General features: G+C 39.1%; 1 protein-coding gene across 3 annotated transcripts in view; it reads left to right on the top strand.

Annotated features, from left to right (window-relative positions):
* Positions 1-24846, top strand: part of FRYL (FRY like transcription coactivator) — a 221377-nt gene that overhangs the window by 5230 nt on the left and 191301 nt on the right. For 2 of the 3 annotated variants that reach the window (XM_075195469.1, XM_075195453.1), the window contains exon 2: positions 22309-22377. The exons of the other annotated variant lie outside the window; for it this stretch is intronic. The gene's annotated coding sequence lies outside the window, so the exon portion shown is untranslated. The remainder of the gene's footprint in view (positions 1-22308; positions 22378-24846) is intronic. 3 annotated transcript variants of the gene reach the window in all.

Genomic DNA, 24846 nt, shown 5'->3' with positions numbered 1-24846 from the left:
TAATTTTTTCTTTTTTTTTTTTCTTATTGAAGTCATAGGTGCGGTGCTACAAATCTACTAATTAACGCTCTCTCGGGCATTTAAGTTATCCCTAGGACCTCCAATGCCGTCCCCTAGGGGAGAATGGTAGCCCATAAGTGTCCAACTTTTCGTTTCCACAAAATGTGAAAAACACAGAAACACACGCACAAAAGTTGCAAAAAAAAAAAGTTTTGGTGCTAGTGCTGTAGGTGGGAGGTTTGCAGGGTACCTACATATGGTCATTCATAGCCCTGTTTGAGCTTCATTCTGATCACTCTGTGGAGAACTTGGTGCAAATGGAGCTTGAAATAGAGATTGTTTATCTTGATACTAAATCAGTGTTTTTCCCAAAAAATTTAGCCAAGCGGGGGCATTAAGCAGCAGCCAGGTGGAGGTAGTTGTAATAGTTTGCAATAATATTAAAAAAATGTTGCAGGTTATTGCCCACACTTGCCAGGACTGGTCAGACTGGTGGTCAGTGGTCTAGCACACACTGCTGGCTGTAGTGCTCACATAGTGCCTGTTATACTAGGAGAAACAATGGTTTATTCTATTATAATAGGACTCTGTTGGGCTCCAAGAGCCAGGTGACAAGTAAAAACAGCCGGGTGGATCACCTGGAAAATAGGTGCTGGGGAGAACACTGTGAATGGATAGTCCATACATGGTCATTTGGCTATTTAGCTGTACTTGTCTTTGAAGTGTACTTTATTGTGCGGAAGTGTATAAAACTTGCATAAAAGCTAAAGGTTATGTATATATTATATTATATATATTATAGGTTAAATTGTGCATGAACAAATGATATGAAAAAAATGTTACTACCCTTATAGCGAAATAACATGTTGGTTTTTAATAGGTATAAATAATAATGTATTATAGGATGAGTGCTTTTTATTACCTTTATGACTTTGCCAGCAATGACATCACTCAGACATGTTACTGAGCTAAGACACAAGATACACGTTAAGTTCACTGTAAAACTTCTGCCTCATTTCCAATGCATTATAGGTTACCTTTACATAACAAATAAATTAGTTTAATTAGCATTGTATAATAAAAATAGTAGTAGTAATAAGTGAGACAGCATTAGAGAGGTTTTAATTGACAGGCAGCTGAAGCCATGATCACATCTAGCTATTAAATGTACTTTAATTGTGTCTGTGTCTGCTAAACTGAAGCCACTAGAAAGACACCTAATAGGTAAAATGAGTATTGTGATTTAAGTATTTTAGGTATAGCATTAATAAAGGTGGATTTATTCTTTAATGGAAAACTCCTTCGAGCACACAGCTTCGTAATGAAATAAGCCCCCTGTATTACTTAAGGGGTATCATTCTTTTGGGTACTTCAGACATGTGGCAGAATACTCCAGGGGTGATAACGGGGCTCTAATGGGCCTGGACACCCCGTTTGGGTGATGTTACCGATCGTGCTGTACAACCACTTCCTTGAGCCACAAGAGGTAACGTGTATCATCCAAATACATCTTGTTGTTGAGGCCCCGTTTACTCCTAGTTCAGAAAAACCACAAGTGATATTTTAGCACTTGTTTCCTTCTCATGCTCTTCCTCTTTGTTTCCTGTGTAACATGCTTGAGTTCTTAACCCCTTGCTTCTAGCTTAGTTACAACACTGTGTGTTGAGGCATGTTACCACAGTCTTGGCTGTGGTTATGGTTTAGGAAAGACCAAATGATGTAGGTATTTCAGATGTCCTGTCACATTCGGTGACATTTACTGTGTGAAATATGTTCGGAGGCATTATACATACAGATAGGTGTAGCTGAGGGCATCGTGGTTTTGTGTGTTTTTTCCCCCCCATTTTTTTAGGGGGGGTCTGTCTTATGTGTAGATGTCTAACAACGTGGGTGAGTGTCTGAAGCTGTGAAAATGCTGCTGTCTGTGTGTTAGAATTTTTCCGCTATGTGTTGTCTCCTGCCTTGTGTTCCCTCTTAGTTGGACTCTTCAGTTTCTGAGAACCTGGCCTGAGCTGCTGCTGATCTGTGACAGGGTGACGAGTGACAGAGAAGGGGAGCTCCTAGGAGAGGAATTAATTGCAAAACCACCATATTGCGTCTAGAACTCTTCTTTCTTTCTGTTTAAAGTTATAACATGTTATATCGGTCTAAACAGCACTCCGCTGTAAGCTGCTTCTCATGGAAATTTTAAATGAGATGTGGTGTGACGTCATGCATAATACATTGTTCCTCAATGCTTGCCGCCATTGGAAAGCAATTTGTAGGGACTCTTTGTTGTGATAAGGCGGCACGGTTGTTAGCATTGCTTATAGGGCAGCACAGTGGCTTAGTAGTTAGCACTTCTGCCTTACAGCACTGGAGTCATGAGTTCAATTCCCGACCATGGCCTTATCGGTGTGGAGTTTGTATGTTCTCCTCTTGTTTGCATGGGTTTCCTCCGAGTGCTCCGGTTTCCTCCCACACTTCAAAAACATGCTGGTAGGTCAGGCCCAATGGGGCAGGGACTGATGTGAGGGAGTTCTCTGTACAGCACTGCAGAATTAGTGGCGCTATATAAATAAATGGTAATAATAATAATAATTACTGCTTCCCAGTACTGGGCCTTGGGTTCAGTTCCAAAGCATGGGATTTTAGCTTTCCTCCCACAGTGCAAATACATACTCAGAAGTTAATTGGCTTTGTAGTAAACTACCTCTGCTATATATATTTGTGTATCTGTGTTGAGGAAATTAGATTGTTAGCTTAATAGCGCTGTTGGCGCTATGGAAATAATGTATTGTAATAATGAATCTTAATACACGTCATGCATGTTGTGCAACTCCACAGTATGACACAGTTGTAATACAGTTCTATTACATGGAGGCGATATTGTGCAGTTAAGTTAGTAAATCTTAAAATGGGGTATTTATTTGAGGGGTGGGGGGATATGGAACAGTTGAATGCGACTGGTTAGAAAAAAAAAAAAAAGAATTGCTTACGTTGTGACTACACCAAATGACTGCTGTTCAGTCCTAATGAAAGCAGTAGTTTTGCATTGTCCTGATTAAACGCTTGCTGTATGATTTAGGACAGATTTCACAGAAGGAGAGTGTATACTGCATATCTATTAGGCCGCTTGCATTGTGAGTTCTTATCTGTAAGTTTTGCAGGGTATTAAGAATTTCATGGCAATGACTAACCAAATGGTTGTTGATTTATTTACGCTATGGTTGTGTTATGATAATGTGTGCCAACCTGCAGCTGGCTTCCTCCAGAATAGGGAACTCTGTGCTATCTGCATATGGATCATTGCTTTCAGTGAGTAACTCATTATTCTAAAACAATGGATTGGCCCCTGTCTAATCGGTGCATGTTAGTGTCCCATCAGGTGGCTCAGAGGTATGACAGATATCTTGCACAAGCGTTTTCCCATTAGTTTCCTGCTGTGAGAAGATTGAGTCCAGCATTAAAACAAAGAACACTGCTTTGTACATCTTTTGAAACTTACATCTACACACAGCTGCCGGCCATGGGGACTTGTGAAAATGTAGAATTTGTTACCATGACTCAACTGTGCTGCAGGCAGACACTTGTATCCTGTACTGTAGTTAAGGACATTAACTCTTTATTTGACCAGGCAGTACATGTATAGACCACTCTGTGTGTAATGCTCAGACTTCAGAGTGACAGCCTTACTTGACGTTTAGGGTGGACGTACTGCAATCCACACACATGTTAAAATAATGCTGAAATAAGTAGGAAAATTCTCCCATCACATGTCGCATGTCAGCCTTAAATGCAAATTTATACCATATTAAAAACTCATTGTGTAACATTTAGAATGTTCTACATTAAGTCCCCAGCCTTGTAGTTAGGGTTCATTTTTACAGACAATGAGTTCCAATCCCATAACAGCTTACATGCTTCTACTAATAAAACAATGTATTATGTTGCCAGTTTGTAAGGGCCCTAATACTTGATATTGTATATATTTTACCTACATCACAGTAAACCATTGCCCTCTTACTAGCCTTCTTAGTGTATATACATAGTTATAGAGCCTCTCATGTTACACTGCCCACTGCTACCCAGATGTAGTGCCCCCCAAAATCCTGATCTATTAGTAACTATGAAGATGGCACTGATTTCAGATACTGGGTGGACCCTAGATGCAGGTTTCATTTTCGGTCCATCTAGTATTTCAGTTGTGAGAAATTACTGTGGGTCCTCCGCAGCAATCAGTAGATCGGAATTTTGAAGATTGCTACCGCCATTTTCACAGTGCATTCAGTGCAGGTTCACATACTACAGATGGCTCTGTGTTGGTCCATGAGTACGTACCCTAAAGCTGTGACAGAACGTCTGCAGTGTCCTTCAATAACCTTATTGACGGGATGTTAAGTGTACAGGAAAAACCCACAATATCTAAAATATCTTTTGTTCTGATAAGCCTTTGATGCTTTTATGCAGGTTATTGGTGTTTGTTTTTTTACGCAAGTCCACGTACAATTCGGTGGTCCAGCAGTCTGCATTTTGTTTCTTACTAATCTAGCCCCCATGATTTTCCCAACAGTAGTGAATGCGGAATATGTAAATCACTGGATTCCCACTTAGCGGATGAACGATGACAGCCCTGCTGTGTGATGCAGTTGGGGAACACCAAAGGCCAAATTCTGCTTGCAAAACTTCACAACCAGATTGAAAATGAGCTGAAGTGAGATTGGAAACTTTGCTTATCTCCTGTATGGTAATTCAAAGTACAAAATGAAACAGGAGTTTCTCACTTTAAATAGTAATACTACTAAATCCTATCTCTTCTCAGTGATCGTGCTTAGGTGGGGGTCCCGCCACTGGCACTCCCACCAGTCACTGTGTTTAGCAGGTCCTGGCACTTGCTTACAGCCAAGACCTCTGCTGATCACCTTCTGAGCTTCTCTACTGGTACCATCACAGGGGAGATCCAACACAGCATTCCTCAGGGACCGTCCTAGAGCTGCCGTGTTGGAAATTCCAATTAATTTATGAGAAAATGACATGCTTTGCCCCAACTAGTGTGTACTCATTGGGTTCCACAGCGTTCCAGGATGTAAAATGGTCCTTTCCTAAGTCTTTGACAATTGTGGGTGGATTTTGTTTTTAAATTTTATTATGGAATTTCCCTCAGAATATATTCTACCTGACATTATTTGGAAATAGATAATATCAGCATTATCAACATTTCTTATAAACTCCTTAGTATTTATTTTGCACTTGCAATTTTGCTTCTCTTGCAAGAAGTATCATTTTATTAGGTCAGTTTTACAAAATGACCAAAAGCGAATTGTAATAGTGTCTTTCTTTAAATGGTGTCCATAGACCACATGTGACTTTGCAAATATTACTGTCGGTGGCCTTTTCAGACAGGGCCGATTCACTACTAAAAGATGTGCTGCGGAGCGCCTCTGGAATGGTCGTGTCGATGCTACATTGAAGATTAGGAAGATCTGCGATGTTGAGGGTACTGTAGCATTAGAAGTTTGCATTGCAGCACATCGCGGTGATATTCAGGGACACGTCACTTGGGGGCCAGATCAATTCGGCCACGTTAGTCTAGGATTAATGCAGCGTTAGTTAGTACTAATGGTAATACTGTGCACTTTTACTGTACGAACAATAATAGTGCGCAGGCCGCGTTATTCCTAGAATAACACGGCCAAATTGAATTGGCCCCTTAGGGGGGTATACAATTGTCGGCGGAAACGCCGAAAATCCCGCGGTCCCCGTATTATTACCGTTATTACGGTAATAGTGCGCGGAAAAAACGTTACTACGGTAATTTTCTCGCTGGATTTCAGCTCGCAGCTCCCTGAGCCGCTAGCTGAAATCCAGCTAACTACTACTAGTTTTTACACAGCGGGATTTCCTAACAATTGAATACCCCCCTTAGAGTTAAGTCTTCCCCCTTGAGGAGCTGTGATCCAGCTCTGTGCACACTGTTTCTATACACTTTCTTTACATGGATGTAACAACATTTTAAAGGCTCTGTACAGTGAAGAGACCTGAAACCGTCTAGCTGTTGCCAGACTATAACTCCCATGTTTCCCTGCCAACCAGCTAGATTTAACACTAGCATGTAGTGGAACTGCAGAGCTGATAAAATAAGAACAGCTCTGTGTTGAATGCTGTTCAAGTATTTAGGTTTTTTTATGAAGCAGTTGCACAGATATAAGGTTAAGGTGGAATTGACAGAGATCATTGCACCTTATCATACGCCAGATGTTAGCCAGTTGAATAGTGAATGAAAGAAAGGTCTTGAGAGCTGTAGTCTAGACAATATTAGTGCTCCTAATTGCACTGTAGACCACAGTCTAGACATATGAAGTGCATGTCTCTAGCATGTGGCTACGTGATGTTCTCGTCGTCCACAGAAAAGTCAAACAACCAACATTATTTGAAACGTAATTAAGGTTGCTCCCAAAGTGTTGTAGAACTACAGGCTAGCAGGGAGCTCTGGGTCTTGTAGTTCCATAAGTGCCTTTTAGCCACCGGCTCCCTCTGTCTGGGTTAGAATAAATAACTGAGTTGAAAGCTTCCTGCTCAGTATTTGTTACTATATTTTTCATTATCCCTTTTTGCATCTATAACAAGGCTCATTTGAGTGGTGTTCAAAGACATATTTGCAGTCTTTGATGTAAAATAAGAAATGATGACAAAACACAATACACACATTCTTTCTCCTCTCATTGACATTCCTCTCAAACCAGGAAGGAAACTAGATTATTTGGAATAATTGCAGATTGTGCCTGTTGCATATTTTATTTTAAGATTCCGGTGTGAATTGATTATTAAGAAATGGAAATCAATTGTAGCCTACTTCGTTGTGTTTCTTGAAATTGGAAATGGTAATTTTACAATTGTTAACGCAATGCAAAATGTGTATTTCTAGGTTAAGTACCGCTTATCTGTGGGAAAACAGTATTTTGTTATTTACATTTCTTTAGGACATTATATTGAAAATTACTGTATTTTGCAATGGTTTTCAAATGTATACGATTTTTATACATGCTTTTTGCGAAGTAAAATGAGATTATGGTTGATATTTATAAAGATGCAGAAAACGCTCAACGAAAGGAGCTACAAAACATTACATGGAAAAGCTACATTTTTAGGGAACAGAGAGGTGCCTATACGGTGTTGTCCTCTTGGTGTCTGTAGGGAACAGAGAGGTGCCTATACGGTGTTGTCCTCTTGGTGTCTGTAGGGAACAGAGAGGTGCCTATACGGTGTTGTCCTCTTGGTGTCTGTAGGGAACAGAGAGGTGCCTATATGGTGTTGTCCTCTTGGTGTCTGTGGGGAACAGAAAGGTGCCTATACAGTGTTGTCCTCTTGGTGTCTGTAGGGAACAGAGAAGTGCCTATACGGTGTTGTCCTCTTGGTGTCTGTAGGGAACAGAGAGGTGCCTGTACGGTGTTGTCCTCTTGGTGTCTGTAGGGAACAGAGAGGTGCCTGTACGGTGTTGTCCTCTTGGTGTCTGTAGGGAACAGAGAGGTGCCTATACGGTGTTGTCCTCTTGGTGTCTGTGGGGAACAGAAAGGTGCCTATACGGTGTTGTCCTCTTGGTGTCTGTAGGGAACAGAGAGGTGCCTGTACGGTGTTGTCCTCTTGGTGTCTGTGGGGAACAGAGAGGTGCCTGTACGGTGTTGTCCTCTTGGTGTCTGTGGGGAACAGAGAGGTGCCTATACGGTGTTGTCCTCTTGGTGTCTGTGGGGAACAGAGAGGTGCCTATACGGTGTTGTCCTCTTGGTGTCTGTAGGGAACAGAGAGGTGCCTATATGGTGTTGTCCTCTTGGTGTCTGTGGGGAACAGAGAGGTGCCTATACGGTGTTGTCCTCTTGGTGTCTGTGGAGAACAGAGAGGTGCCTATACGGTGTTGTCCTCTTGGTGTCTGTGGGGAACAGAGAGGTGCCTATATGGTGTTGTCCTCTTGGTGTCTGTAGGGAACAGAGAGGTGCCTATACGGTGTTGTCCTCTTGGTGTCTGTAGGGAACAGAGAGGTGCCTATACGGTGTTGTCCTCTTGGTGTCTGTAGGGAACAGAGAGGTGCCTATATGGTGTCCTCTTGGTGTCTGTAGGGAACAGAGAGGTGCCTATACGGTGTTGTCCTCTTGGTGTCTGTAGGGAACAGAGAGGTGCCTATGCGGTGTTGTCCTCTTGGTGTCTGTAGGGAACAGAGAGGTGCCTATATGGTGTTGTCCTCTTGGTGTCTGTAGGGAACAGAGAGGTGCCTATATGGTGTTGTCCTCTTGGTGTCTGTAGGGAACAGAGAGGTGCCTATATGGTGTTGTCCTCTTGCTGTCTGTAGGGAACAGAGAGGTGCCTATACGGTGTTGTCCTCTTGGTGTCTGTGGGGAACAGAGAGGTACCTATACGGTGTTGTCCTCTTGGTGTCTATGTGGATTGTATTACATGTAAAGAACACTTGCTGACTATATGGCAATGGCAGACATTTTTTGAGCTGTTCCACTGCTTATGAAAATCTAAATCTATAAACGGTGTGCTCCATTATCCGCATTGTTATCCATATACAAGCGTTTGTAAAATCAATGAACCTGTAACCTTGTAAACTTGTGTTAATGGACTAAAGGGGAAAGATACATGTAGTAATTTAAAGCATAGAAGAAAACAATGTATTATCATCATATAAGATGGATTTAAGGATTCTGTGCTCCGAGCAAACGCAGCATACAAGCAAACATAAACAAATGCTTAAACTATTTTTATTGGCTCTGCTGGTAAATCCAATAAACTGATGGTCACATTTGCATGGTGGCTTAGTATTAGGCACTTCTGCCTCACAGCACTGGTGTCATGAGTTCGATTCTCGACCATGGCCTTATCTGTGTGCAGTTTGTATGTTCTCCCTGTGTTTGCGTGGTTTTCTTCCGGGTGCTCCAGTTTCCTCCCACACTCCAAAAACATACTAGTAGGTTAATTGGCTGCTAATAAATTGACCCTAATCTCTTTCTATCTGTGTCTGTGTCTGTCTGTGTGTATGTTAGGGAATTCAGACTGTAACCTCCAATGTGGCAGGAACTAATGTGAGTTCTCTGTACAGCGCTGCAGAATTAGTGGCGCTTTGTAAATAGATGATAATGATTTGGGGGATTATCCAGTTATCGGGCTAGAATTTTATCATTTGGCTCATAATTAACCATTTTTTTGACAATCAAAGGCATCCATTTACAGGTTCATGTTATTTTCCAATTACGTTTCAGAATTGTTTACATTTTTTTAATTGTTTTTCAGGTTAAAATATGCACATAATACACCCTAAGGCCCTCAGGCAAACCTGTGTTATTCTTGTCAAACACTTAGTTTTTACTATTATGTCTGGATGTATTTACTCCCTGTTCTGGATATTGTGAAATAGGATAAAACCATATATATGTTACCCTACCATAACAATATTGTATTGGGGGGTGGATATGCATTAGTGTGTACCGGACTTACATTCAAGTAAACATCAGTAACCTCCATAGCACCTTGTGCTTTTCTCATTATTTTAGAACTCTGCCTGGAACCATAAACCCATTAAGTGTATTATCATAATGTCTGTGTTGTTGTGCATGGATGCAGCGCATCGGTTGGGAGATTAATGTCTCAATTTAATAAAGACTGAATTATGACATCCCCTCAACTGTGTCCATGCCAGATGGGGATCAATACTCAAATCAAAGTCACTGTTATACAATAAAATATGGAGACCTTCGGCTTAAATGGTTTTCAAACAGGGAGCAGAACGTGAAGTGCAGTGTTTCCAGCTATGTTCCAGATATGATATGGGAGTGTTTGTATGTGTGAGAGACAGCATGTGGTGTTGTTGTTGATTATAGGCAGTCAGACAGCTGATCTCTTTCTCCCCGAGAAATAATTACAAGAGCTACGCTCTGATACATGTCCCGTGGGACTGAAATGCTGTCTATTTTCTTTTGTGCAGTATGCTGTCCGGTATTATTGTATAACCCACTAGTGATACCATTCCCGCTATCTGTGTGGTTGTTACCCATTGCTTGTGTCTAGACTGAACCAATATTTAATTAAGTAAATTTTATAGATTTCTTCTTTTTGCTCATTCATTTTACCCTAGTTTTCTCCCCACCCCTCTCACTTGGCTCGAGCTGTAACTATGTAAGTAGTCTTTAGGAAAATCTAGATTTGCCTATAGCAGGTATAATTATATGATTGGAAGACAAAATAATGAAACATTCAGGAGCCAGTCAGTCAGGTCAATGAGCCGTCAGGATCTTTTATGATGCCAGACAAAATGTGCATCCATTGACGTAAAGAAGAGCAGCCCAAGAGTCACTATTTAGATGCATTGGCTAACTATGTCCTGCCTGTGCAGCCCTATAGTCCTCCGCAATTGTTTAAATGCCACAATTTTGACATCCAGTGAATGTCATCCAGTTCACTATAGCACAGGTTGCTTTAGAAACCAGCCATGAGCACAAGGCTTTAACGTGTGGCTATCCATGTCATTTGGGCATTCTGAGAGAAGCACGAAGCATCAATGTGCAAAACATTGTCTAAGCTCTCACGACTCATCTTCCTCCGATTTGTTTGTGTACCCTACTTGGCACAACACCTCTTGCTGGAGGAGGAACAGATTTGCTCCATTCCATAGACTAGTATCCATCTGGGATTGCCTGAAATAGAAATGAGGCCTAATCTCCCCTGAGGCGACCTTGCCTTGTAGCCCTCGCCATTTGTATCCAACTCTTTTTGTACAGACGTGCTGATTTCTCTTCTTAATCCTTCTTGTGCATACTTTATCTATTGTGTAGCACTGGCCTTGAAAAACTGGATCAAACTATTGGCTTGCGTTAAAACATCATTGCATTCTGCAAGGTCTTTTGTCTGTGGTAGAAGCATTTTACAGTGATCAAGTGCTTCTAGTCATAGTCCCTGTGTGTTTTCAGAGGTAAACTTAAATGTGATTTATCACAATCGCATTGTAATTTGAGCATTTGCATAGAGACACATTAACAACTTTATACTAAAAATGAAGTATTTAAGACTATAAATGGTGGATTTTGGAATATGTAAACAAAATGTAATAAACTAGCAATTTGTTAAATGAAAAATATATTGACAACATGATTTTCAGATTTTTATAAAATGAAACAAAATTAAACTTTGCAATTAATTTCACCAGGGAATTACATGTGCATCTTCTTTGTTACTCTGTTGGCTGGTGTATTGTTACAGCCTGTATGTATAGTTGTTTCTGGGGATATCCTTAGGCTAGATACACACTACAGGGTTTTCAGACGATTATCGGGCCAATCACCCAATAAACAACTGTTCTGCCTGATATCGCATTAGTGTGTACACTGCTACGATAAGCAACTGTTGTCTCAAAGCTCATCATATCGTTTCATTTGATTTTCAAATTGAAATGAAAATCTCATTTAGCAGTGGAACAATGTTGTTCCAATCCTGCAGTGTGTACGCACTCACCATCAGGATCTCCATTGGGTTTACAGAGTCACAATCTCTTTAACCGATGGCTATGACAGATGAGGAGCACAGATCTGACAGTACATCTTGTAAAACATGTATAGTGTGTACACAGAATCCGCATGCTGATCAGGATTTTTTTTTTTATAGATAACACATAGGGAAAAATTTTCTGTAGTGTGTACCCAGCCTTAATGTAGATCATACAACAAAGAGGATTATCATTCCAAAATACATTGTGAAATAAATGGCAGCATTGTTATTTTTTTTTATTTTGTTTTTGCACTACACATTTAATATTTTATAGATTTTCTAATTAACTATTGAAAGATTCTTTGTAAAAATATTGCTTATTAATGATTATTTTTTTTCCGCCAATATTTTATCATATATTTGCCTTTTGTTGGCTCTATTCTTTTTTTGTACCTTGTTTAATCTGACAAAATCACAGTTGTTGCTTTCTGAATAAAGATTGCAGGAGGATGCATCTATAAAGGACTGCTAAACATTAAATTAGTATTTATTAATGATGCCATCCTTGACCTCTCATCCTTGTTGTGCAGCTTTTCAATCAGAAACTGCTGTTGTAACATTCACCCCACAACATCAGGGATACATCTAGAAATCATATGCATGTGTCTATTAAGGGTACTTTTTCTAGCCAATAGACTGTAAATATAAAGATTACATGTTATGGTGTTACGATTGGTAAACAAGTGCTGGGCTGTCAAACCTTTATGATCCCCTTGAAAATCACCCTTGTTTTCTGTTGTACATAAACCAGTTGTAAAGTAGGACAGGCCAGGAAAGATGGGCTTGTGAAACCAGACGTTTTATCTTCGTGAGACGTCTACCCTGTGATATTGGGTGTGGGCAGAGAATCTGGAGTATGTTGAATGCTGGATGCCTGCTGCACAGACTTGGCATTATCACAGCTTTTGTTCATTGTGTGCATAATAAACTATTATGAACAATAAGCTATAGTTCACAGTGGCATGAGCTGCATTATCTATAGTATCACAATGATTAAGTATATTAAGTATAGAAGAAAGATTGGTGGAATAGAGTAAAGCTGGGTACACACTACAGAAAGTTTCTCTCTGTGCGATATCGTTAATGATTTCACAAACGACAAAGTCCCAATCAGCATGACGTTTCATGTGTACACATGTATCTGTGCTCTTCATCTGTCATAACCATCAGCTGAAAAGATTGTGACTGTAAACTCCACGGAGATCTGGTCGTTAGTGCATACACTTAAGAAGTTGCTTGACATCGTTCCATTCATCATCATCATCATCTATTTATTTAAATAGCGCCACTAATTCCACAGCGCTGTACAGAGAACTCGCATCAGTCCCTGCCCCATTGGAGCTTACAGTCTAAATTCCCTAACACACACACACAGACAGACCGAGAGAGACTAAGGACAATTTAATAGCAGCCAATTAACCTACCAGTATGTTTTTGGAGTGTGGGAGGAAACCGGAGCACCCGGAGGAAACCCACGCAAACACGGGGAGAACATACAAACTCAACACAGATAAGGCCATGGTCGGGAATCCCATTGTTTATAAAGATTTCTAGTCCGTTCATAAAATCAAATCAAACATTTCGTTGTACTTTGGACTAATAAAACATGACCGTTGGAGTGTACACACTAATGCTGTATAGGAAGCAATGGTCGTTTATAGTGTGATTGGTATGATAATCGAGTTAAAAACCAGCAGTGTGTACCCAGCCTGACAGGCATGTTCTTGTTAATCACATGCAAATCGAAATGAGGGTCTTGGCTATAAAATATCCCATTCTTCTCACAGAAGCATTGAGGATTGTTATAAATGCACACAACCATGTAAATACTTCTGTTGTTTGCAGTGATGTGTTTGCACATATACAATATATATGAATAAATCACCAGGAGAAACCAGGACATGGTTTGATGATCTACATATTGCTCTCTCGTGTGAACAATGGTCTTAATGAGCGATGGACAACCTGATGCACTTCAGGGGCCGCATTGGTGGCCCTCTAACCTTCAAAAGGGCCGCACATTACATATAATCTCAGTAAGAAGTTAAAACAATATATTTATTCAGAGAAAGAGGCTACTATCTGTAATAAAGCAGGAAGGAGTTGGGGAGCCGCAGGTAGCGGCTAGGAGGGCTGTATGTGGCCTAAGAGTCAACTGTTGCCCATCACTGGTCTAAGTATTTAAGTGTGTTCTAGTCACTGAAATCCTGTTTAAAAATGTTTATGCTTGTATTATGCTTCAACTAGACTAGCCAAAATGATGGAGTCTAAATGTATTTGTTTGATAATTGTTATCACAAATGAACAAAAAAAACCTTCTGTAATACAATATTTAAACCAGGATTTGCCCCGCTTGTTTTGAAACTTGGTAGAAGCAGTGTTAATTAATTGTTTAAAAAAAAAAAATAACTAAAAATAAATATATATATATATTTTAATTTAAGCCACTTTAAATGTGGATTTTACTGTATTCTTTAGGCATAAATGTTCTCCCAAATTCTTGGTCTCTTGCAGACTAAAGCAGGCTGTCCTCCATGACGTGTCTTTTATTTGATGTACTTGACCATGTTCAGTGGTAAGAATTACTAACTAAATCCAGTTTAAAAATAAAATGTGGAACACCTGGAAGAATACTTCTAATAGCCACTTTTACATATACATAATGTTGATATTCGCACCTTATTTATTTGGACCAAAATCTGTAACCGCATTGCTGAAGTTATCTGGTCAGGGCTTGATGGCGCACTGACCCAGGTGTCAGAGACGTGTGCATGGTGCGCTCTGGAATTTGCTGGCGCTATATAAATAAATGATGATGGTGGTTAGGATTTGTATTGCATGGAAGGGGAAGTATGTGGCTGCATAAATGTGAGAGGACTGTTTGCACTCTAGAAACATTAGCAGTTATTGATGTTCAACTATAAGTTCTTTTGTTTCAATATTGCAAATTTGGGGGCTCTTGGACGGTCAAGTCTCCCGGCATCGTCATTGGCTGTGACCTTGGTTCAATATATTATCAATAACCAGTGGCAAAACAATAGGAGGTGTGGCTTGTACAGTGTTTAGAGGTGATGGGGTATTGGGTGCACGTACCGGATTTCACATACTCACAAAAGCTCTCCCTGCTCTGTTCTTTGGAGGACCTGGAATCTAGTGGAGCATTCCCTGGTCCCTAGCCAGGCTATGTTGTCCGGTCATACACTCTTCCTCCCTTGTCAATACCTGTGAACTCTCATGATTGCATTTTAAAACCTCAGTGTTTACATTTTTAGCAAGAAATTTGCATTTTGAACTCTTGTTACACATCTCGACCTGCATTTAAAAGTCCATTGGTAGCATAATGGAGGAGTATTTATCATACGTATCTATGATATTGGCCACTACCTTCATGACTGTTTTATGTATGAGAACGTGTCTTCAGAACAAGAGAAGAGAGCCTGAAAAAAACAATTGCAAATAACTTTTGGAACGGACGTTATGGTCTATAGAAATTGCTTGCCAGCTTTCATTACTCAGCCAAACAATATTTGTCTTTTAAAAGCCCCCCCTAGTCACATTGTACATACTACCCATTTATTTATCTGCTGGGGTTCTCTATTGAATGGAAATTTCCACCTAGTCATATGAACGTTTTCAGTTAACTGAAATTCTCATCTTTTTACTTTTGGTTTCAATTTTTTTTTTTTATTTATAAGGTTGTGGTAGATTTTATCATCACCCTTCAGCCGTGCTGCGTTAATTAGGAAGTTGAATCAATTGTACATTAATTTATAATTGTTTTTACAGGGAGTGTTTCCTATACATGGTTTTCATTGTTTGCCAGTGAGAGGAAGTCAGTTACTTCTTGTAAGAACAGAATACAGATAAAGAAAGGCTGAGAGAGAGCTGTGCGGTGAAGGAGATTTGTATTGCCATGAAAGAATGTCTGTGGGAAGAGGAGTGGGCTGATGTAGGCTGCTGTTACATGTCTGAGCATGAGTCTCTGTGCTGCTTGCTGGAAATCTCTTCCTTTCAATGTTCTTTCTTTTTTTTTCTTTCTTTGCTGTTGAGAGATCAGTCACGTTAGAGTTAGAACAAGTTACAGCATGGATCCATGTAGTCTTTAAAGAACTTACCTTATGGAAAATTGGCTTATTTTTCTTTAAATGTTTGCTAAATTTTGGACATATGTTTTTCTGTATTGAAAACCTCCATACGTTCTGTACAAATCTGCTTTTATTGAAGGATGTGCATTTCAGTAATTTCTCTCCACTACGTGTCTTCTATACTTGGTGGTAATATATGGCTGGGGTGGGGGGTCTACCCTCAGGACTTTAGCATGTGTTCGCCCTGTGTAAGCAGCTGTTGGATTCAAGAGTCCCTGTAGAACTGAGAAAGGTGTCAATACTGTCATTGAAGCTTTAAGTTACCTACATTACTGATCCAAGCAAAGCTGCCTCCACTCCAGTGTAGTTCTGTCATCAGTGCACTCTCTAAGGAGATGTGTACAGGTAATGACAGTGGGCCAAGGACGTGGAGAGCAATGGGATTGTGCACATCCCGTTTATCTAGACAGAGTTGCTGTACTTCTTTCTTGTCCTTGTTAAAGTGAAATATTTTCAGTAAACCCAAATGTAATAGTGCCTCTAATAGGTAAATTAACATAGAAAGTGGCAAAGTAATCACTATTGAATGTTCCTTCTTTTTGATATCTGATTACTTTTGTTGTTTTTGTAATTGTGCAGAAAAGGGGAATATTGGCCAAGCAGCCAATCACCACCTGGCCCAGGGCCCCATGCGTTCTGCCAACCCTTCACCTGTGGCCCTCAGCTTCTTTCTGCTTTATGGCTTGTCGGTTCTTTCCTCTGCTTTATACCCCAGTGGCCCCTTTTCTTAATCTCTCTTTTATGTCCCACCAGACTTCACTCAAATCTCAGCTCTGATTGAATGAAATCTGGGGCCAAGGGTGAAGATTGGTGTTTTAAAGTGGAGTTCAGTGTCTTTTTTTGTTTAAGTGCATTACTATTACTGAACTTGATTTCATTATTTGCCCGGATCACATGACCTCCTCCACACAATGCGGGAGGACACATATACAGCACAACCAAATCAGAGGGGGGGGGGGGGGCAGCAGTCTGCACCACGTGCACCCAGCTCTGTGATTCCTGCGTACATCATTGAATCGAGATGAGTAACCAGTGTAATGAGATTTCACAGAGGTAATCTCGGGAGAGTTATCCTGCAAACTAGCATAAACTAGAACTGTGTTTACTAAGTAATTAATCTCATGAGATTGAATCGTAGAGACTAAAGATCGTCGGTGCAGTCCTTTGGTTATTCCCCTCTCCAGTGCACAATTCTTTACCTACACATTCACCAATATTCATAGGAAACCAATATAATTTTGTTAAATTGAGCAATCTAGAACTAATTAAACTGTTATATTAGCGAGGACTCCACCAAGAAGAGTCCCATGCTCACTATTTAGGATTGTTTCCTTTGAAGTTCAATTTTAACATTGTAATTTTACTAAATTTCCAGGAAACTGTGTTTCTGGCTGTGGATGGGCACCTAGGTGTAATGTAAATAGGACTGTAAAGGAAGTTTTGTTTTTCTTGTTCCAACTATGTAGATTAGTTTATATTATGTATTTGTTAAGATGACAGGTTGCTCATCTTGGTGAATGAATGATAATCCAATACTTTTTTATATGCAAAATCATGAAAATGAAGTTACCTGTATGTCTGCATGGGTTTCTGTGCAACGCAATATCCGTAAACTGCCATAAACCACATCTGCCTGCTTGTGCCAGGTCTTAATAACTCTGTTCTTTTCTGCATCAAAGCATTCAACTGAATTATTATGTGAAATAACAGACTCCTATTTTACATGTTCCAATCTCAAGCCCAGGTGTAATTCCACCACCACCACCACGATCCATCCATGGACAGATGCTAGATGGTGTCACAACTTTTTTTTATTATTTTATTTTAATAATAGATTTGGTCTTTTTCTCACTGCTATTTGGTCCCAGTTTACAGATGGTGCTGTATACTAATGCAGCCTTAATATATTTCTTTCAGGTAGTAGACAAGTCTTGCATGCTATAAGGGTGCCGTCACAATTTTGCCTTTGTTCATCAAAGGCAAAAACGCATAGGAAACTGAATAGATGTTGGAGCATCTACCCAGGTTGTAGTATGAATATGTGGTTTGATATGATTGCCATAGAAATCATATTTTCCTCTGACCGCCTACACTTTTGTATAGTATGTGTTAAATAAGAGGAACATAAAGTAGAGATGAGCGGGCTCGGATTCCGCTAATCCGAGCCCACCCGAACAGTGCGGATCCGAACGGGATCCGAGCACTGTTCGGATATTTCCGGCAGGCAAAAAATTGAAAACGAGGCTCTGTCGTCCAAGTCTCGCGTCGAATCTCGCGAGGGGTGGGAGGGAGGGCCCAGAACAATTCCATCTTGTACCTCTTTTTTTGGCATTATGTGCTCCAGCTACCTCGGTGCAACCTTTTGGCCTAAAAACAATATTGTGAGGTCCAATTATAGACTGGAAATTAGTGGAAATGATTGTTATTGAATGTTATTGAGGTTAATAATAGCGTAGAAGTGAAAAAAAAAACCCACAAAACTGGTTTTTAGCAATTTTTATGTTTTTTTCAAAATAAATCCGAACCAAAACCTTTCGTCAGGTGTTTTGCGAAACAAATCCGAACCCAAAACCTCAAGCAAATCCGAATCCAAAACACGAGACACCAAAAGTGTCCGGTGCACATCCCTAACATATAAAGTATTAACAATACTAAAACTACAATATATAATTGGTGTTCAAAATTCTAATAGATTTCCATTAACAATACTGTTTCCTATGATAGATTATACTTTCTTAAACTGTAAAAAAATGTGCATAGTATTTACATTTGTCTAGTTTTTACCAGATGTTTCAATATGCACTCTGCAATTGTAGTTATTCACTTTTCAGCAAAATGCGTTGAATTGAGTTTTGTTTTTCTGTAACAGAAATCTGCCATCTCAAGGCAACTTGTGTTTATTATCCTTGGCCTGGCCATTCTACAGTAGCTTGAGTAAAGCCTTGTTGATGCAGTTCAATGCAAATTTAGACTTCAAGAAAGTAACTGTTGTTTGGTTGCAGATTAAAAATGTAACCATTGTGTTATCTGTAAGCATTTGCTCTATTCTCAAATAAGTATACATTGGTTCGATCAGTTCAAATCAGTCCGCAGAATGAGGTCTGGACTTTGACTAGGACACTACACGTTTTCTGTGTCCTTTTTTTTTTTTTTTTTTTTTCCACAAGTGGTTTTCTTTGTGCCACCTTCCCATAAAGCACACATTTCTGATGTTTCCAGACTATTGTACCAAGGATAGTGTCCCTCATTTCTTCTATAGACAAGAACTATCTCAGAGCTGCCCTAAGCCCCCAGTGATCTCCCTTTTAAAGTAACCTTCTCTAATGGATGCTCTGGTTTGGAAAGCGGCCTATTCTGGACAAGGTCTTAAGTCTTTGAAATCTTGTAGTATTCTTTCCTTGATTGATGGTTTTCAATAACCTTGATTCTAATTTTGTTTTGAATGTTCTTTGATCTTCATGGGGAGCCTCTTTGGATATACACTGACCAGCTGGTGTCTCGGGTGTATTTATTTTTAAACCAATTGAAACACTTGATTCACAGATAGACAATCACTTGGGACCTCTGAAGACAACATATTGCACCAAGGTTTATTTAGGTGTATTTAAGGAATATTATATTATTATTTTATGTTTACCAGTGGTAAGAATTCACAAATAAATCCAACGGGCTGAATTATTTGTTTGCCCACTGTAGCACTTACTGTTTCTGTCGCATCATTGTATTCACATCATTGGTTCTGAATACAATAGTGTGAAGAACCCAATGACATTGGGTTAGTGAAGGGGGTCTGTGGTAAAAGGTGGATTTGGTGCACAGTTGCTATATACTAGGCAGTATATTGCATAGTGTATAAACAAACAGGTTAGAGGTTCTATTTTCACATAGAAACCCTTTTAAATGGAAAAAGTCCACAAAAGACAAATGCGATAGCTTTTTTGAAACTACAGTGTATAAACTTAGTGTGAATGTGAGATGTGTGTGTATATATAATCTTTTAGAAAATTAAATAAGATTGTTTTATTAGAGTGTGTACTCTTTTTAATGACTTCAGCTGCCCGCGGAGATTACAAGCACTTTATTATATAACCAGACCGTAATTTTTTTAAGTGTATAAATCCCAGTACTGTAAAGATGAGAATTAAGGGCTTGTCTGCCAACCCTCCAATATCCAAAATAGGGATACTTTGGTAATCAGTTTGTGCATTATTAGTGTGAATCTAACTTTTAACATGTTTATTTGCAGATCTCAATGTGTTTCGTAGCACACTTGCTTTGTCTTGGTATTGAGCAAATACAGCATAATCAGGTTTTTAAAAAGACACCATTATAGGATAAACCATATTGTCACTTATTTCTGTTAAGCAATTTAACACACATGTATTTGTGATGATGGATGAACAAATAAAGTTATAGCATATTGATACATTAAGTATAATAACATATGCTACCCATGTGTCTTATAAAAGGTTGCAAAGATATACATTCAATACATAGAGAAAAACATTGGGGTAATAGAACACAAATAAAAGAAAAACAGAAAAGCGCTGGTTGAAATGAAATTAAAATTGAATATAGCTTAAACTTTTAACATTTAATTATATAAAACATTTAAAATTATTTGAAGGATCAAATAATAATAGCCATACAATAAACTAATCACAATATTGTCAAGTGAAAAAACAATAATAAAAAGCTAAATGCTATGAATCCCTGATGGTAATTATCTAATGTCATTGGGTCATTCTTGTAAATACAAATAATTGGACCTCCAAATATCCAGAATCCTTTCGATGATTGATGGTATTATATCAATAGATATCCAGACTGAAAAGATGGTATTCATCTCTATAACAGAAAGCGTTATTCAGGAGTAATTCCATAAGTCCAAAGCATGCTGAGACTGATATAGCAGTCACTTAATTCAAAGGTTAAACTGCAAACCTCAATAGAATCTTTAGATTTGGATGAAAAAAGCACTATGTAAAGCACCTCTTGTTTCAAGTATAGAAGAGTCAAGAAATCAAAATCCAGCCATCTGTATTAGGGAATGATCCCATTAATATTTGAAGGTACACAAACAGCTATATTCAATTTTAATTTCATTTCAACCAGCGCTTTTCTGTTTTTTCTTTTATTTGAGTTTATTAGCAATCCAGTATTTGCTTATTGTTGCAGCTGCGGTTGATGACGCACCCTAGATTATTTACCCGTTAGCGCCCAATGGTGGTTGTTTTTCTTTTGGGTAATAGAACAGTGTGTCCACACAGCCACAGTACTGATTTAGGCTAGCTACACACTGGAGGTTTTTCAGTCAATCATCCAGTGTGTAGCTAGCCTAAATCAGTACTGTGGCTGTGAAAAGAGATTATCAAGCATGCCAACCAACCAAATGAAACAACAATCAGTACTTTGGGACGACCGTTTTGGTCAGATATAGTGTTAGAGTGTATACTTCCACGATGAACGGAAGTCGTCCCAAAGTACTGATTGTTGTTTCATTTGGTTGGTTGGCATGATTGATAATCTCTTTTCAATCACCTATTAATCATGTAGTGTGTATGCACTCATGGTCATGATCTCCATAGAGTTTATAGCAGGGGTAGGCAGCCTGCGGCTCTCCAGGTGTTGTAAAACTACAAATCCCAGCATGCCTTGCCACCTATCTGCTGTTATCTACTGGCAAAGCATGCTGGGACTTGGAGTTTCACAACACCTGGAGAGCCGCAGGTTGCCTACCCCTGGTTTATAGGGTCATGGTCTTTTCAGCCGATGCCGTGAACTCTCCTGAGAATGAAGGCTAGGAGAGAGGCATGTGGTTTCAATGCATGGGTTTGTGTGGGTATTGCAGCTAACCAATCATGTGTCTTCATCACCCAAGTCCTGCATGGCACTGAAGCTGAACAATGCTATTAAATGTTCTTAAAGGACACACATGTTGTACAAGCTTATAACAATCATACAACACACTCAATACCTTTTACCTTTGCATTCTGGCTGGACCAATGTGCAATATGATGTAGCACTTACCCTTGTGTATCAAACTCCCATTGTCCCATAGATTGCAAGCTTGCGGACAGGGACCTCTTACCTCTCTGTCTGTCTGTATTACCCAGTATTGTTTTATTAATGTGTGATCCCAATTGTAAAGCGCTATGGAATTTGCTGGTGCTATATAAATAAATGATGATGATGTTGATGAATGATGGAAAGAGTCATAAATCCTCCTACACCAGCTTGGTTGATGGACCAATTACTTTCTAGTCCTTCCAGGACACTCTGTGTGCAGTTTGTATGTGCTCACCGTGTTTGCACGCATTTCCTCCAGGTGCTCCTGTTTTCTCCCACAGTCCATACCGGTAGATTAATGTTTGTGTGGCAGATAATGCAGACTGCAACCTCCATTGAGGCAGGGACTGATGATTACACTTTCTCTGTAAAGTACTGCGTCATATGTTGCAGCTCTATAAATTAAGGTTAATAAATAAAGGGCTGTAGTCTATAATAACAGTAAAACCATCTGCCTTTATTAACATTGATTGATTGTGTGTACTTTTCTGTAAATAGGTTATGTATAGAATGGCATTAGAATATTTAATATTAACTAGTTGTACTGTGTTTTCTGAAAGACTTTCTTTCTTTTTTTTATTAGCATGGGAAAGGTTTGATCAATGTTGGATATTAAGCATTAGAGTGGATCATCTTCAACTGATATCTTGAGGTTAGTACATTTTTTGTTTGTGTTTTTTTGCTTACTTTTGGCCAAATTCAGTGTATAATGTTGTGTTGGGCATTGTTGAAATAAATGTAAAAAACACCTGTGAACGTGTGTCATCTATCCCAAGAAATGCATCTGTAGGCTGTGAGCCATTAATAGTTAACTTTCCAGTGAGTCTAGAAATAAACATTTGGAGGTTATGGGAAGTTAAAGGACCTCTAAGGTACTGGCGTCCTCTTAAGAAAGGTAGAGATGTCTAGTTGTGAGAATGTCAATGTTTGTAAATGTTTGAATATGTGTGAATATTTTTGGGCAGCACTGTTTTTCTTATAAAGGTTCATATGAATACTGTTCGGAGCTAGATTATACAATGTGAAGCTTCTCTTGTATGCTGTGGATAGCAATGTTTCATAGACCACATTTATTAATAAGGCAATGCTATATTTCACAAATATGAGAGCCATTTCCAGACGCTTCGAGCCAAGTGCGTCGGGAATACGATTATACAAATAATGGCTTTCATTTCCATATATTATACAGACTAAGTACTAACATTTGATCACCTACAATGATCTGTGTATAATTGTTCACAATGAGCGGTACATTCCACAGCCCAGTTATTACCCCATTGTCACTGCTCTTATTACCCTACCAGTATCTTGTGCACAGATTGGGGAATAAAGAATTCTAGGAATAACTGATGTATGACCGTTTTATGCTCTCTCTGGGTACTGCCCAGTAAAACTACACATGGTTTTGCAACCTGCTCTGGGTGTCATTGTTATGCCCCTGAACACCGTTCTCTGTAAAGCAGTGTGATCTTTAATTAATGTTGGGCTCCTCAATTTCTGGCTGACTTTTAATGTCAGCATCTTTCAATCTGACATTAAAGCAGAATTGTAACCTTCTTTGTTACTGTATAAGATGTGTCTAGGAGAATGAAGGATAGGAAAATGGAGCTACGCTGACCTTTTATGTGTCATTATATGTCCTGTACTGTCCTATTTGTATGAAACTACATTAATACCCCAACCTGTGCATGCAGGGTTAAGCTTCTCAGCAGATCTCCATTAAATTACATGTTTCTATGGAATTGAAATAGTCAGGGACATTTATGAGAATTGATGCAAAGGGAAAAGTTGATGATACTGTCATGTTCAGTTTGGGAAATTAAGTTTGCATGGTTGCTATAGGTAACCCCAACACTTCCCTTGCTCTAGAATTTTTTTTGTTACTCTTAGGAAGAACTGTGGGTGGTCATTGTGTTTTATATACCACTAACTACAATTCATAATGTTCGTGTAATGTTTTAAGAAAGTATGAGCGAGCTTAGAGAGCGATTAATGTTGCTTGACAATTAAGCCTGCGTGCTACAAATAAAGATATTACCTCTTTTACGAAGACAAACCTGTAAGTAATGAGAATTCACACTGCTTCCGAGGCGATTAGAGAGGCACATACTCTCGGAGATATCATTGTGTTTATAGTCATGTAGTATTTCATAAAATGTGTTCTTAATTTATCTGTGTGTTTTATTTTACTGTGCAATATAATTGCGTTTAACATAATATTCTCTGTGTCTTACTCATCAGAAGTTTATTTTAGTTTCCAGATATTTACTTAGTATACCTTCCTAGACTTAGCTTGTCACTTTGAGAAGCTATTGGGGGTGGGTGTATAAAGATTGGTGTCAGGTCATTCTGGGAAAAGGTGTTGTAACCCATATTGACCAATCAGACATTTGCTTTCATTTTCCAAACTACTAGAAACATGACAAAACATGGTTTTACAGTATCTTTTTTTTTAAGTTGGCTGTGCACCAGTATTATTGTTCCCATTTGTATGGTTTTTAGGGTACTGATATGTCCTCTTCAGAGAGGTGGGTGTCCTCTTTTTCTAATTAAGGTTGACTTTCAGAGTAGTCTTCTTGGTCCCCTTGCACAGATGGTTAGATTATATTCTATGAGTCTAATTAGGTCTTCTTCCATCATAAAAGATTTTATGACTATACAATTTTCCATAGGGATGCAGTCTGTCCTGCGTCATTGATTATACATATTTATCTACAGTTTAAAAGCAGCTTTTGTAGCTTAATCAGACCATGTCTCTCTTCAGCATATTCAGCATTTTCCCCCCATTGAACGTTTTGCTGGTTCAGCTCTGGTACCAGTGAATGGGCACACTCATCAAATACACTCAGGCCGAACTGCTGAAATGGACACTCCTCTACTAATGCTATCATCAAAATCTGTTTATTCGCATTCAGGAATCTATAATAACTGAACATAATGCGGTTTTGAAAGAATTGGAAGATTAGCTGGTCTGTCTTTACAGGACCTGGATCTGTTTTGTATTTGCTGTAAATACAGAAACTTTATACATTTATGACATTTAACTGTTCACATCACTAGTTACACTCTGGATCAGCATGTCTCTATAGTAGTGCTTTCAGTATCACCGTATGTTGTATAT

The sequence above is a fragment of the Mixophyes fleayi genome, chromosome 1, assembly GCF_038048845.1.
Source record: "Mixophyes fleayi isolate aMixFle1 chromosome 1, aMixFle1.hap1, whole genome shotgun sequence".
NCBI classification, from domain to species: Eukaryota; Metazoa; Chordata; class Amphibia; order Anura; family Limnodynastidae; genus Mixophyes; species Mixophyes fleayi.
This window is presented reverse-complemented; position numbering and strand designations above follow the sequence as displayed.